This window comes from Canis lupus, chromosome 14 (genome assembly GCF_011100685.1).
Source record: "Canis lupus familiaris isolate Mischka breed German Shepherd chromosome 14, alternate assembly UU_Cfam_GSD_1.0, whole genome shotgun sequence".
Lineage (NCBI taxonomy): Eukaryota > Metazoa > Chordata > Mammalia > Carnivora > Canidae > Canis > Canis lupus.
Genome location: NC_049235.1, coordinates 28,517,538 through 28,531,624, shown reverse-complemented (window position 1 = coordinate 28,531,624; position 14,087 = coordinate 28,517,538). Strand labels below are relative to the sequence as shown.

Genomic DNA, 14,087 nt, shown 5'->3' with positions numbered 1-14,087 from the left:
CTGCCACCATACAATATTAATATCATATTATTGACTATAATTCCTATGCTGTATGTTTCACATTGAAAATTTATGTCTCTTAATACCCTTTATTTTGCCCATCTACCTGCCCACCTCTCCTCTGGCAATCAAGTTCCTATATTTGAGTCTGTTTTTAAGTTCAACATATAAGTGAAATCATACAGTATTTGTCTTTTTCTTATTTCACTTAGCATAACACATTCTAGTTGTGTCACAATATCACAAATGGCATGATCTTATTTTTCTGTGGCTGAATAATATTCCATTGATTATGTATATCTACATAAAACATACACACTCTGTGATATATATATATATATATATACTTACAAGTACTTATGCATTTTTATCACTCCATGATATATAAGTACTTATATAAGTATGTATATATATCATAATTTCTTTATTCACGTATCAACGGACATTTAGTTTGCCTCTATATTTTGGCTACTCTAAATAATGCTGCAGTAAACATAAGAATATATATATATCTTTTTAAATTAGTATTTTTATTTTGGGTGGGTGGGTAAATATCCTATAGTGGGCTTACTAGATCACATGGTATTTCTATTTTTAATTTTTGAGAAACCTCCACACCATTTTTCTTAGTGGTTATACCAATTTACGTTTCTACCAACATCACATGAGGATTTCCTTTTCTTCATATACTTGTCATCACTTGTCATTTGTCTTTTTTGATACTAGCCATTCTTACTGGTATAAAGTTATATCTCATTGTGGTTTTGATTTGCATTTTACTGATAATTTGTGATGTTGATCATCTTAACATGTGCTCTTAGGCCATCTGTAAGTATTAGTTGGAAAAAATATTTTCAGGTCCTCTGCTTATTTTTTGATCATATTTTTTTTTTTTTTGGTGTTGAGCTATACAAATTTGTAATGTATTTTAGATACTAATTTGCAAATATCTAATCTCATTTGCTAGGTTGTCTTTTTGTTTTGTTTGCTGAGCAAAAGCTTTTTATTTTGGTGTAGCCCCAATAGTTTAGTTTTGCTTTTGTTTCCCTTGCCTAAAAAGACCTCCATGGATATAATGCTAAGGATGATGTCTAAGAGATTACTATCTATGCTTTCTTTTAGCAGTATTATGGTTTCAGTTTTCACATTTAGGTCTTTATTCTATTTTGAGTTTATTTTTGTTTATGGTGTAGTAAAATGGTCCAGTTTCATTCTTTTGCATGTAGTTGTTCAGTTTTTGCATCACTGTCTTCTCCTCATTGTATATTATTGCCTCCTTTGTCATAGATTACTTGACCAGATAGGTGTGAGTATTTTTTCTAGGTTTTCTATCCAATTCCATTGATTTATGTGTTTACCTTTGTGTCAGTATCATACTGTTTGTATTACTACAGCTTGTAGTGTATTTTGATATCCTGAATTGGTGTATGTCCAGCTTTGTTCTTTCTCAAGATTGCTTTGACTATTCTTATTCTTCTATAGTTCCATACAAATTTTAGGATTGTTTGTTCTTGTTCTGTGAAAAATGCTACTTTTATTTTGATAGGAATTACACTGAATATGTAGCCTGGCTTAGGTAGCATGGCCAAAAAATAAATACTTTAACAGAAGTATCTATCATACCCATTAGAGCCCAGTCTTGTAAATAAAATTGTAAAATCACTTTTGGAGTCGTTAGGAAGCATATGCTATGAAAGATGAAATGCAATTTTAATCAAACATATTTAAGTCCTTTTTCAAAAGTAATTCCTGCTTCAATCCTTTACTTATAACTTAGTGGTATATTTATAATATTAAAAATTATTCATAACTGCAAAAGTACTTAAAATCTCCCTGTTTGCTAACTAAACACTAAAATATCAATATGCTTCTTCAAATAGTCTCATTTAATTCTTGCTACAAGGAAAAAAGTAAAACACTAGTTAGTTTCTTTCAAATATTTCCATCCTATTGAAAAAGTCTGTTCAAATTGTGTATCAACTTAGTTATTTAGAAAAGTACATATTAACTCTTATACCTAATTAGTGTTCTAAATCCAAAAAATGACCTATTGCTTTTCGCATAGTTGTAGTCCTTCTCTAATGCCATGACTGATCTTTTTTTTTAAAAGAACTTCTACTTCTGTAAATAAATTAGAACATATTTATGTAAGTTTCATTTCCTCTGATATCCTGCTTTACTATTTTATTACTCTTTCATTTATCAAAATTTCATCAAAAATTTTATCAGGAAATTGCTATATGTAAGAATGCATGAGAAACAAGAATAAATATTTAAGACCCTTTTTCCAAATGAGAATGCATTTCAGTAGTGAAGATACAATATGTAGCCAACACACATTTTTTTATAGATGCAATAAATATCAAGAGTATTTAAAATTGGGCAGCCCAGGTGGCTCAGCGGTTTAACACCACCTTCAGCCCAGGGCATGATCCTGGAGACCCGGAATTGAGTTCCACGTCGGGTTCCCTACATGGAGCCTACTTCTCCCTCTGCCTGTCTCTGCCTCTCTCTCTCTGTGTGTGTCTCCAATGAATAAATAAATAAAATCTTAAAAAAGAGTATTTAAAATTTTACCCTAAGGTGACTAACTTAGCTCATTGATACCACTTATTATTTTAGTTTTCTTAAATATCTTATGTATTTATTTGAGAAAGAGAGAGAGAGAGAGCGTACATACAAGCAGAGGGAACAGGAGCAGGAGAGAGAGAAGCAGAAGCAGACACCAGCCTCCCCCTGCCCCAGATCAGGGAGTCCTAGGTAGGGCTTGCCCTGGGATCACAACCTGCTCTGAAGGCAGACACTTAACTGGCTGAGCCACCCAGATGCCCTCACTTATTCTTACTTTTTTTTTTTTTAAGATTTTGTTTATTTATTCATGAGACACAAAGAGAGACTAAGGCAGAGACACAGACTGAGGGAGAAACAGGCTCCATGCAGGGAGCCCAATGTGGGACTCGATCCGGGGATTCCAGGATCTCACCTTGGGCCAAAGGCAGGTGCTAAACTGCTGAGCCACCCAGAGATCCTCTTGATTACCTATTTGAAAGCCTGCTATGTTTTGTTCTTTCCTTATATTAGCATGGGTTTTTTCATCTTCCTTACTTTTGTTAAGAACTTGACAAAAACCAAACATACTTATGGAGATAGGAATGCAACTCAATGAACAGAATACACATCACCATTGTAACCCCAAAGAATTATACAAAAAAAAAAGAACACTGTCAGTGGGGATGTGAGATAAATGTAGATACAAAGAAAAAGTTTTCCTGGAACACAAGGATACAAAGAAAAAGTTTTACCGGTCCATTAGTTTGCATGATGTCTATGGCTGCTATTGCACTTGAATAGAAAGGGTTGAGTATTTTCAATTGAACTCTATATCCTGAAAAACCAAAGTTATTTGTTACTTGGGTCTTTCCAGAAAAGATTTGTTGATTCTTTACTTAAGTATCACATATTATGGTTATATATTAATTTTGGTTGATAAAATGTGCATATCTACATGTATATATAATATTAATCTGGTTTCAATTTGTTATTTGGGATGAGGGTAAATTAATGAGTTGAAAACATACTGGCTAAGGTGATGCATAGATATAACAATATGAATAATAATGAATTCAGTAATCTGAAGAACAAACATTCTGCAGTGCAAATTCTATTTTATATTTGTTTAAAAGCTTGGTAGCAGACAACAGTAAAAATAGAATGATTTGAAGACAGATGTGTCTATAGCCACAGGAAATCTGATGGTTGAACTGTCCATTTGAGATACACACATGCAAACATGAATGAATAGACCCAAAAATACATACAAAGACTAAAGGACGCACATAGTCATAGAAGTAAACAATTGTACTTGCCACTTATATAGGAAAATTATTTTGTATAAGAAAATATTTCTCCTTAACACATATAATTTTAACATTGATATTTTAATGAATATTCTATATTCTCAACTCCATTCTTTGTGCAATGTAACATTTTAAAGATGCTGCTTGGGGAAGAAGAGCTTTCAAAGGAAAAGTAAAATATATCCAAAGTTTTGATTAAACTGTCTATATTTAGCTGTAAAAGACTATGAGTCAGACTTAATCTTATTTTTATCCCATGAAAAAATTCAAAAACACTCAGAAATGCATCAGAAGTATGGGAATATTTTGAGTTCAATAAACTTGGCCTCTGAACACTGTCATTGTTCTTTGAATAAGTAGGACTGAGGAAAGGGATTGTATCCCTTATTCAGTTTTCCCAGCACCTAATACAGTGCCTAGCATATAATAGCATTTAGGTAATTCATTGAATGGATACATTAGGAAACATACATTTTTCTTGCCTTAATTTCCCCCTTTTTGGGAGAATTTTAAAATATAGAATGCCAGTTTTTTCTAGATCTCAAAGTTTATTATGAGCAAATTGGTTAATGGCTTTTCAAAGATTCATTGGAAATATAGGGTGATAGTTCATGGAATATTAATGTTTAAGCTCTTTCAAAATAAGAATTATAGACATGGCTAATAAAAAAATGTCAAAAGTGACCTACAAAACTATATAATTTGAGGTTTGGCTGATACAGTAACATCATTCTATTCTTTCTCAACTGGTTCAGCCCTCTCTGCTCTTCCAGGTTGTTGGAGCAAATGCATCCTTGACCCAAAATGAAATGTTTCATCTACTAGTTTAAAGGCTGTTTAAAAAATAACGACTTTGCTTTTAGCAGTCAGTGCTCTCCTCTGAAATACTCTGCTGATTCACAAAGCTGTCTGAGAAATTCATGATGTCGCTGCAATATCAGCCTGAATGAGGATAAAGTACCCATTTGGAGATCAGAAAATTTACTTTATTGGCTAAAGGGCTACTCCCCTTTGATATAAAGAAAGGCATTAGAAAATCTATTAAGACTGAGTTATATTCTGCAGCCACCATCTTTTCTTGTTACAATTAGTATTTCATTTTAATTGTGCTGCTATATAATTTCTGATGAAAAGATACTCAGTGTGAACTCTGAACAAAATTATTTTTTACTACAATAGACCATTTGTTCATGGAAGATTTCCCTAATCTTCTTTTGGTTATTAAAGGAGGTACAGAAATTTTTACATGGTCAAGAAAGGGCATATTTTCAGTGTTTTCCTCTTATGTATACCTCTTTCGTTGTCCTTACTGCTATAAACAGAAAATGGATATATGCACCTTTTTCAGTCAAATTATACTTGTGATGCCTAGGAAATTAGAGTCTGGCATCTCTCATTTATGGGGCTATTCTGTATAAGTTGTCACAGAAAGAATGGCCTAGTTTCTTTTTATAAAATGAAGACGATGATTTTCTTAAACTTTCTTATTAGAGATTTCTACTAACTATTCTATATAGCCTCTCCCATTCTTCATGATTTCTTCAGTGAGCAATTATTTAGCACTTACTATACAATAGGGGTGTGTGTGTGTGTGTGTTTTCAAAGCTGTGCTCATTAAAATATGAATAAAACAGTCTCTGCCTTAATAAGCTCAGAGTATTTTGGGAAGGACATGGAATTAAGTAACATATATTCAAAGAATTGTGGGAGTGATCTCTTCTCAGTGAGAATAAGACAGACTTTGCTGAAGCTCTGAGATTTAAAAGTGAGCCTGAATAGCAAAGACATTCCAGGCTGAGGAAACAGTGCTAGTAAAGGCATAGTGTCATAAAATATAGATAAATAAAAAGCACAAAAGTCAGGGAAAAATGAATAGTCCTCTGTGTCTGAAAGGATAAAGTGGTTAATGAGGCTGAGGATGTTGGATATGTTGGATATGTTGGAGCCAGACTTTTGAGAGATGAACAAATAGTTGAAATGTTAGAATTTATTCATTAAGCAGTGGGGAATCATTGAAGATTTTTGAAGAGTAACGAAGGTCTGATTTAAATTTTAGGAAGGTAAAAAAAAATTAAAAATTTTAGGAAGGTAACTCTTAGCTCTATTGAGGATAGGCTGAAAAGTCAACAACAGAAAATATTTCAGTAGCAGGAAAATAGATACTAGTTTTAAATTGTTTCCTTCTCAGAGAAATATTTTTATTAATTCAAAATTATCTTAACTGAACCACTAGGGTATCCCAAAATTATCTTGTAACTGATGTCCTGGATGTTGGGTAAGAGCAATGTTCATCACTCATTAGTCATTGTATGCCCTTAGTGATCTCGGTCATGTTATCTCCCCCACCACCAAATTTGTATGTTGAAGCCCTAACTCCCAATGTCACTGTTTTTCGAAATAGGTTTTTTTAGGGAGGTAATTAACATTAAATGGGATCATAAGAATGGAGCCCTAATCCAATAGGACTTTTGTCCATATAAGAAGAGTTAGACACAGCAGAGATCTTATCTATCTGAGCTCACAGAAGAAAGGCATGTGATGACACAGCAAAAAGCAGCTATCAGCAAAGAAAAGAGGGCTCACCAGAAACTAACCCTCATGGTAGTGTGATTTTGGCCTTGGAGACTCCAACACTGGGAGAAAATACATTTCTGCTATTTAAGATAGCTTGTGGGTGTATTATTATGCAGCTAGAGAAGACTAATATAAGCGTAGAGTAAAATTTTCAAGTTCCATCTTGCTTCTTTCTCTGTCTGTAGGGAGATGGCTCCCTAGGCTGAGGCATGAGAAACCAGAAAGAGTTTATTGCAACATAACTTCTCTCATAGTCTCAGGGTAATTGAAAGGAAAGAGGTTGTAGATTAAAATGGTATCGATTCAGATAGAAACAAGTGGTTTAACTAATTGATTGGATTTAGAGAGAAAGGAGAGAGATTTAGTTATAACAACATTCTTTATTCTACTCGAAGTTCTTAACCTTTCTTGAGGATTCTTATACCAAAAACAAAGTTGTATATAAAGAAACACCTACTTATTTGTCAGTGAGGTATGCGGTTTTTCCATCATGGATCCAACCTCAGTCAGGTCCATGACTGCCCTGTCCTATTTCTCCTTTATATCATGAAAATTGAGGTAGCATCCAACTGATTTCTTTTTCTTGTGATTATTCATATTAGTCTAAGATGCTCTCTTTGGCAGCTTCTTTTCTTCCTTTTTTTTTTTTCTAGGAAAAGTCCATTGCTAGTGAAATTACCAGCAAAATTCTTTTGCTTTTTAACTGAACTTTAGAGACCTATAGTTTTGTACCCTCACACTCCATGTACATGAATGCCTTCTGGATATTTCTAATGAAATGTCTTGAAGCAGTATAATTCATATGTGTAACTTTGTGAAGTTGACAAAGCAGTTTCATATATACTTAGGTATGTACCTGCTTTTTCTCTTCAAAATATTTATTTCAGATGCTGACTCTCAAACAGTTTAATTTTCCAAGTCATGAAACAAATCAGATAAATAAAGAATATTCAGATAGCAAGCACAGAGATGTTTAAACAATTACAAAGCTGGGCAAAGAACTTCTAAAATGGAACTTCCAAAGTTACCATTATTTCCAAATGGTCTCCCTTTCTCAAATACCTTAGTTAACACCACTGTCTTTCTTTAATCAGGCTGTCATGAAGTCCAACACCTAGAACTCAATCCGTATTTGTAGAAATTACAGGGAAATGACTACTTTAACGCCTATATGAAATCACTTAAAGTTGTTAATCACTCCATATTCTCCATTCCCACTGCATTCACTCTGGATATTGTAAAGAACAAACAAGAAAATAAGCATGAGGAAACAGATTTTTGTAACTATTTTCTTTAAGAAATAGTTTATTTATTTGAAAGCCAGTGGGAAATTGTCACAAGTATGGAAAATTATCTTCATTTTTACATAGTAAAAATATATTCTTGATTTTTAGTTTTGTACTGTTTCCTACTTACAACCTACATAATTACTACCAAGAATAAGAATAATACTGGTGATGTGGTCTCTCATATTATTATTATTGGTCTTTCCACCAATTAAACTTTGATTAAAAAAAACAATGGTCTAAAATATTATAATACATTGCCTCATGGAGTCTTAAAAATTTAGGAAGTAATGTTGGTGACTAGTGACAATAATAGAAGGAAGACTAAACATTTCTTAATCAAAATAAATGTTTATTCTGGTCTGGAGACTATTTCTTATTTGATCATCCTTGGAGAATATAAAATGTCAGAGCCATTATTTTTTATTAACTGGATCTGGCATGGGCATAAATAGCAAATTGAACTATCTCTCTCTCTCTCTCTCTCTCTCTCTCTCTCTCTTTTTTGGTGGCAGTGGGCATTAAGGAAAATTGGCTGAAAAAATATTAAAACTTAAAAGATACATCACAGATAGGTACTCAAAGCTGAGTGAAACCAAGTGTTAGTGTAACTTTTATAAATAAATATCTCAGATAATTTTGGTAAAATATAAATAACCTAGCTTGTCATACAAGGAATAGTTTGTAGGTCTGGCTCATCACAATTTTAATTGTAAACCTCAGGAAATGCAGAATATGACAATTAAGTTAGGAAGTGCTCAATGGATTGCAGAGTAGTAAATTTTATTAAATTTCTTCATAAAATAACATTGACAAATAATCTAATACAGAGCTGCTTGTGTATTACTAGGTATTGCTGAAGGAACAAATAGGCAGCTCCAAATTCACTCAGAGTTTCTTCTCACTAATTTACATGTTGTTTTGTGATAAAATTTTACATTATTTGGTTCTCTACAAGGAAGCAGAACTTTGAAAGAAGCAACATATCTATTAGTAGAAAACTATTTTATTCAGTTTGTTGTAGAAAATCAAATATACATCCATGTATATGGATTATTAACTTAAAATAAATTTGAATGGAGCAATATTGATAAGCAACATGGGAATAATTTGACATAAGCTATTAGATTTGGGGAAATTTTATTTAGTTTTGGGGATTTCTCTCCTTTTCCTTTAGGTGACTTGATATTTGATGTTGTCAAAAGGCTCAAATACCATCTGTTCTGTATGATACGCTAGAAGATAACTATGGTACATGTACTTGTGTATGCATATGAGTTGGCAATGTCCAACCTCACTCTCACTAATAACAGGTATAATATCCTATGTTAGATTTGATATTTCAGTTCCAATAATCTATGTATTATGCTATAGCATCTCTAAAAGTTGAACTGAAAATGACTGAGCTTTCTTTAAAATCACCTCTCATTAGATATCCATAAAGTAGGAAAAATCACTTTGATATGGTTATTCTGGTATTAAGACAGCAATAATGTACTGGGTTTTTCTTTTTTTTTAAATTTATTTATGATAGTCACACAGAGAGAGAAAGAGAGAGAGAGAGGCAGAGACACAGGCAGAGGGAGAAGCAGGCTCCATGCACCGGGAGCCCGATGTGGGATTCGATCCCAAGTCTCCAGGATCGCACCCTGGGCCAAAGGCAGGCACCAAACTGCTGTGCCACCCAGGGATCCCCATACTGGTTTTTTTCTGAGACTCACCTGTATAACACTCTGAGGTATCTATCACAGCTTTAAGAATGCTATGGCACTTACTTGCTACATGAGCTTAAAGGTTGGAAAGAATAAATGCAAATCTAAAATATAGCTACATATCTGCCATTTGTATCAGACTCATTTTTTTTATTAAATTGGCACAGATATGATCATGTATATTTTCCTCACAGAAAGCATACAGGCTGTGCTTCTGAATTTTTGATCACTACCCTAGTCAGCCAAAATGAAAAATGTATTTGAATCTTATGTTTTCCTTGAAATCATCTTGCAAGTGTAAACATTTAAGTGTCATGAGAATGCCTCTTGAGGATTTCTAAAGTACTATAACATAGTATGGTATAATAATATAATGAACTAAATGTTTATATCCCTTAAATTCATATTTTGGAGTTCTAACCCCTCAATATGAGAATATGTGGAAATTGGGCTCAAGGGTGGAAGAATGTGCCACCCCAACATCTGCCACTTTGGCACATTGATAATCTTGGACTGGAAGGACTTAGAAAACAGTGGATTCAGGGAGAGATTTTCTCTGAACTCTCCTTACCTTCCTGAGGACAGATCCTCCAAAAGAAATTTAACTGTCATAAATCTATCTGGGAGCTTCATCAACTATTGAAGATTGACACATATCACAGAAAAGGAAACTAGAAGTTGACACCATGCACCAACAAAATGTCACAAACTTATTGCTGATCATCTTTCCTAAAACTCCTATACTCTTACCTAGAGGGCTATATCTTCTCTCCCCTGTACATATTATTGATGATATTTGAATCTGAACTTTAAGCCACGTTGGAGAGTTACTAATTTTTCCCCTGAGTTTCTTCCATGTATACATGAGGTAAACATGTTATTTTTTTGCTCTTATAAATGGGCTTCATCCAAGAACTCAAAGTTAGAGGGGAGAAAACTGTTTTCCTCCCTTACCTAATCTTTGAGAAGTAATTAGGTTTACATAAAGTCGGGAAACAAGGAGAGAGAGAAAGTTTACTTCTTCCCCCTCTTTCTAATACCTGAAGATACAGCCAGAGGCAGCTGCCTACAAGCCAGAAAGAGAGCCCTCACTTGGGGACTGAATTGGCCAGCACTGTAATCTTGGACTTCTCAGCCTCCAGAACATGAGAAGTAACTTCCCACTATTTAAGCCACCTAAAGTTTACCAGTAAGCTTAATCACAGCTTTGGGTTATTTATGATTTTCCTTTGTGCTTGACATAGGGCCATGCATATAGTAGATCTCAGTAAATAGTTAATTTCTCTAAATATTTTAATTTAAAAAGTTGGAAACTGGCTCATTAGCTTTCCATTCTTTCTTGCCTAAAGGAAACAAAATAGGTGAAGAAAGAGTAAAATTAGAAATAAGAGAAATAAAATCAGGCTACTAGAAGAGCAGAGAAGGCCAAAAAAGGATAATGTCTCAGAAGTACTGATATATATTGGCTATATTTTTGACTTTGGATATTCACAGTTAAACTTTGTATATATTTTATTTTTCTTATTCATCAATCACAGAGAAAAATGTTTTTGTGGTCTTTATGGAACATTTTAGTCATAAAATGCACAGCAATTTATGAAGAATATTTCATCCTATAGTTTTGTTCTTTCCAATTAATTTCCCCTTGGCTGAATAGCCCTGAAGAATAATTAAGTTATTTCTGTGTTTCCAGAAACTTTCCTTACCCCTCTGGTTACTCCCATTACCTCAAATTCTTTGATCCTTTATCTTGTAGGACCATTTAGTTCCTACATAACAGAAATCCAGAAGGACCAAGGATCTTCAGGTAGTGGAAACCACCCCATGTAAAGCTGTTTCTTCTGATTTATTAGTCTTTCTCCGTTAACTCACTTTTACCTGGGTCTCTTGACTTTACATCCATGACAACATTTGTTGTTAGTATATGGTCTCCTCGTGACTAATCCTCATACAAATATTAGGGGCCTTTCCCAAGTGCATCTCACATTATTTAACATTTCCAGAAGGATGCAATTTTTAGATAAATCTCAATCATCCAGACAAACTAGATTTAAACTAATACCTCTGAATATGTGAAATGCCATATCTTACTCCATTATCCATGAAAAGCTTAGAAATATGAAATGAGAAGGTGGGGGAAAAGAAAGATGTAGGGAAGGATGACAAGGACCTCACAATTTTATCTGTGTATCTTCAGTTCACAGTAAGTTTGGTTTCAAACTTTTAAGTGCAATGTTTGAAATTTGGACACCTTTCTCCATTAAAGTAGTGATAAAAGTACGGGACAAAGGTAACAAACCTATTCAGATTAGGGTGGGGTCTTTTGGCAGTGAAGAAATAAGATTTTTAGGAGCAGTGGCTTTGACAGAAGTTCTTTCCAGATTTAAGAGGAAGGAATACAAGGAGAGGGGAGTTCTGTTTGGGTTGGAGGGTATATTTTCTATTACAGGGTAGAAATGTTAAATCTTAAGATAGCATATTTAGAGCATCTGGAATGGTTTTCAGTAATGTGTTTGAGGTGCCAGTGAATTAGAAAGAGCAGATCAATATTGAGAACAAGTACTGTATTGGTTAACTGGGATTAGTTTCTATTTACTTGACAAGTAGCATTTTTGTAGTATAAAATCTAAGGTCTTTAAAGTCCACCAGATCTTTTAGTTCTGGATTGTATTAGCAAATCACTTAAACTCTCTAAGCTTTTGGTTGCCTTATCAATACATTTGGGTAAATACTAAATTTGTCAAATGACCAGTTGATTATGATTATTTAGCACCTGATATTTGTCTGGTACCTATTAGGTAGTCTTTACATTACTATTTGCCTGAAAGCATAATTTTTAAAATTTACATATTTTGTGTACTTTGAACAAACTAGTTCTCTAGTTCCTATAAATGTTAATAGTTTTAATTAAAGATAAAAACTTTTTAAAAAAGATTTTATTTATTTATTCATGAGAGACACACACACACACAGAGGCAGAGACACAGGCAGAGAGAAAAGCAAGCTCCATGCAGGGAACCTGATGTGGGACTCGATCCGGGGACTCCAGGATCATGCCCTGAACCAAAGGCAGATGCTTAACCACTGAGCCACCCAGGCATCCCCAAAATAAAAACTTTTATTCTCTTTATTCAATTAGGATATATTTTCTTTTTAAAAATCATCATATTTACCTTTCTTATGGGTGTGGAGGGATGGTCATCTGGGTATTAGAGTATATATTCAGATGCTACATTCATTAATTTAATTCCAAGGGAAAAAAACCCCAAAAGTCTGCAACTCAAATCCTGGAACTTATCAGATCATTTTCTGGATGGCCAACCCTTAACCACTCCCAACTCCATTTTTCTAACTCTAAAAGGAGGGTATTTACCATCCTTGTAGGCAGGATATAAAGATTAATTTGTTAAGATTGCAAAGTGCTTTAAGCATGAAATGCTGTATGAGATAATAGAATAAATATTAATAATATCCTGTTAGAAGTATACAGATAGCCATAGTAAGGTAACTAAGAAAAATAAATTGCAGTGCTTGGTATGAAATTGAAAATCACTAATGGAATGAAAGTTTGTTCATACTGCGAGTGGTGTTGGATCATGTATAATGTAATACGAGGTCATTTTCAATTGTTTTAATTGCCATGAGCAACAACTGATCTTTAGAGCTGTTACTGACAAGCTCTTGCATAGCCCTAATGATCGTAAAATGGTGCCAAAGACCAGCATTATCCCCTATTGAACATTAAATGGTATCGACCCCTTCACTGGGCCCATCACTCAACAGACTCCTTAAAGTAATTCATGACACAATTAACATTAATTAACTTTACAAAAACCCCTCCAAACTCTTCGCTGTTTTAAGACTTCAGACTTTGAAGAAAGTAAAGAGCAACTAACAAAAAAGTTCTGAATCCTCCTGTGAAAGCCATCAATTAAAGTTAGTAAAAGATTCCTAAATTTTTATAATCCTCATTTATCATTTACCACTCCTGATAATTTTATCCTGTGTAAAGATATCTAAAGCCATTCAGTACTAAAAGTACCATTCATCTCTGTACTTCACATCCACTTTACAACTGAGAGTGGCAGCTTCCAAATTCATGTCAGAGTAAACCTGAGTCACAAGTCATTACTGAGCCCTACAACAATATAAACAAAATATTTATCAGTATGCAAGAAAAGAACCTGCCCTTGTCCTTTTCATCTCCATTTCTTGGAAACTCTTCTACAGAAATTGCATCTCTGCTTTAAGTTTCAAGTAATTAACACAAGCCTTCTCTAAAATGTCAACAATAGCAAGAATTTACTGTTCATAATGTACATGAATTTTTACATATATTAACCATTTAATCTTATCTATTTAATAAACATCCCAATAATTTTAAACTTATTAACAATATATTTGCTTTTACTCCAGCTACCTGAAACTAATTGCTCAGTAGTGACCCAACTCAGTGCTCAAATACAAGTCAAATTTTATTAAACAAGTTACATAAATGAATATCCATGTATACAAAGCATCAGAGTAACATCTAACAGGGGGTTGGCTGAAGTATATCACAGAATACTAACCCTTAAGGAGAAAACCTTTTTGCTATAATTGTTACAAGAGCCTGAGGGTATAGGGGCCAGAAAGAACTGATATAAAATGTCTAATGA

General features: G+C 33.6%; 1 long non-coding RNA gene across 1 annotated transcript in view; it reads right to left on the bottom strand.

The window, feature by feature from the left end:
- LOC119867546 overlaps window positions 1-14,087 on the bottom strand; it is a 68,052-nt gene that overhangs the window by 48,364 nt on the left and 5,601 nt on the right. The window contains exon 2 of the long non-coding RNA XR_005369183.1: window positions 3,303-3,385. This is a non-coding gene — a long non-coding RNA (uncharacterized LOC119867546). The remainder of the gene's footprint in view (window positions 1-3,302; window positions 3,386-14,087) is intronic.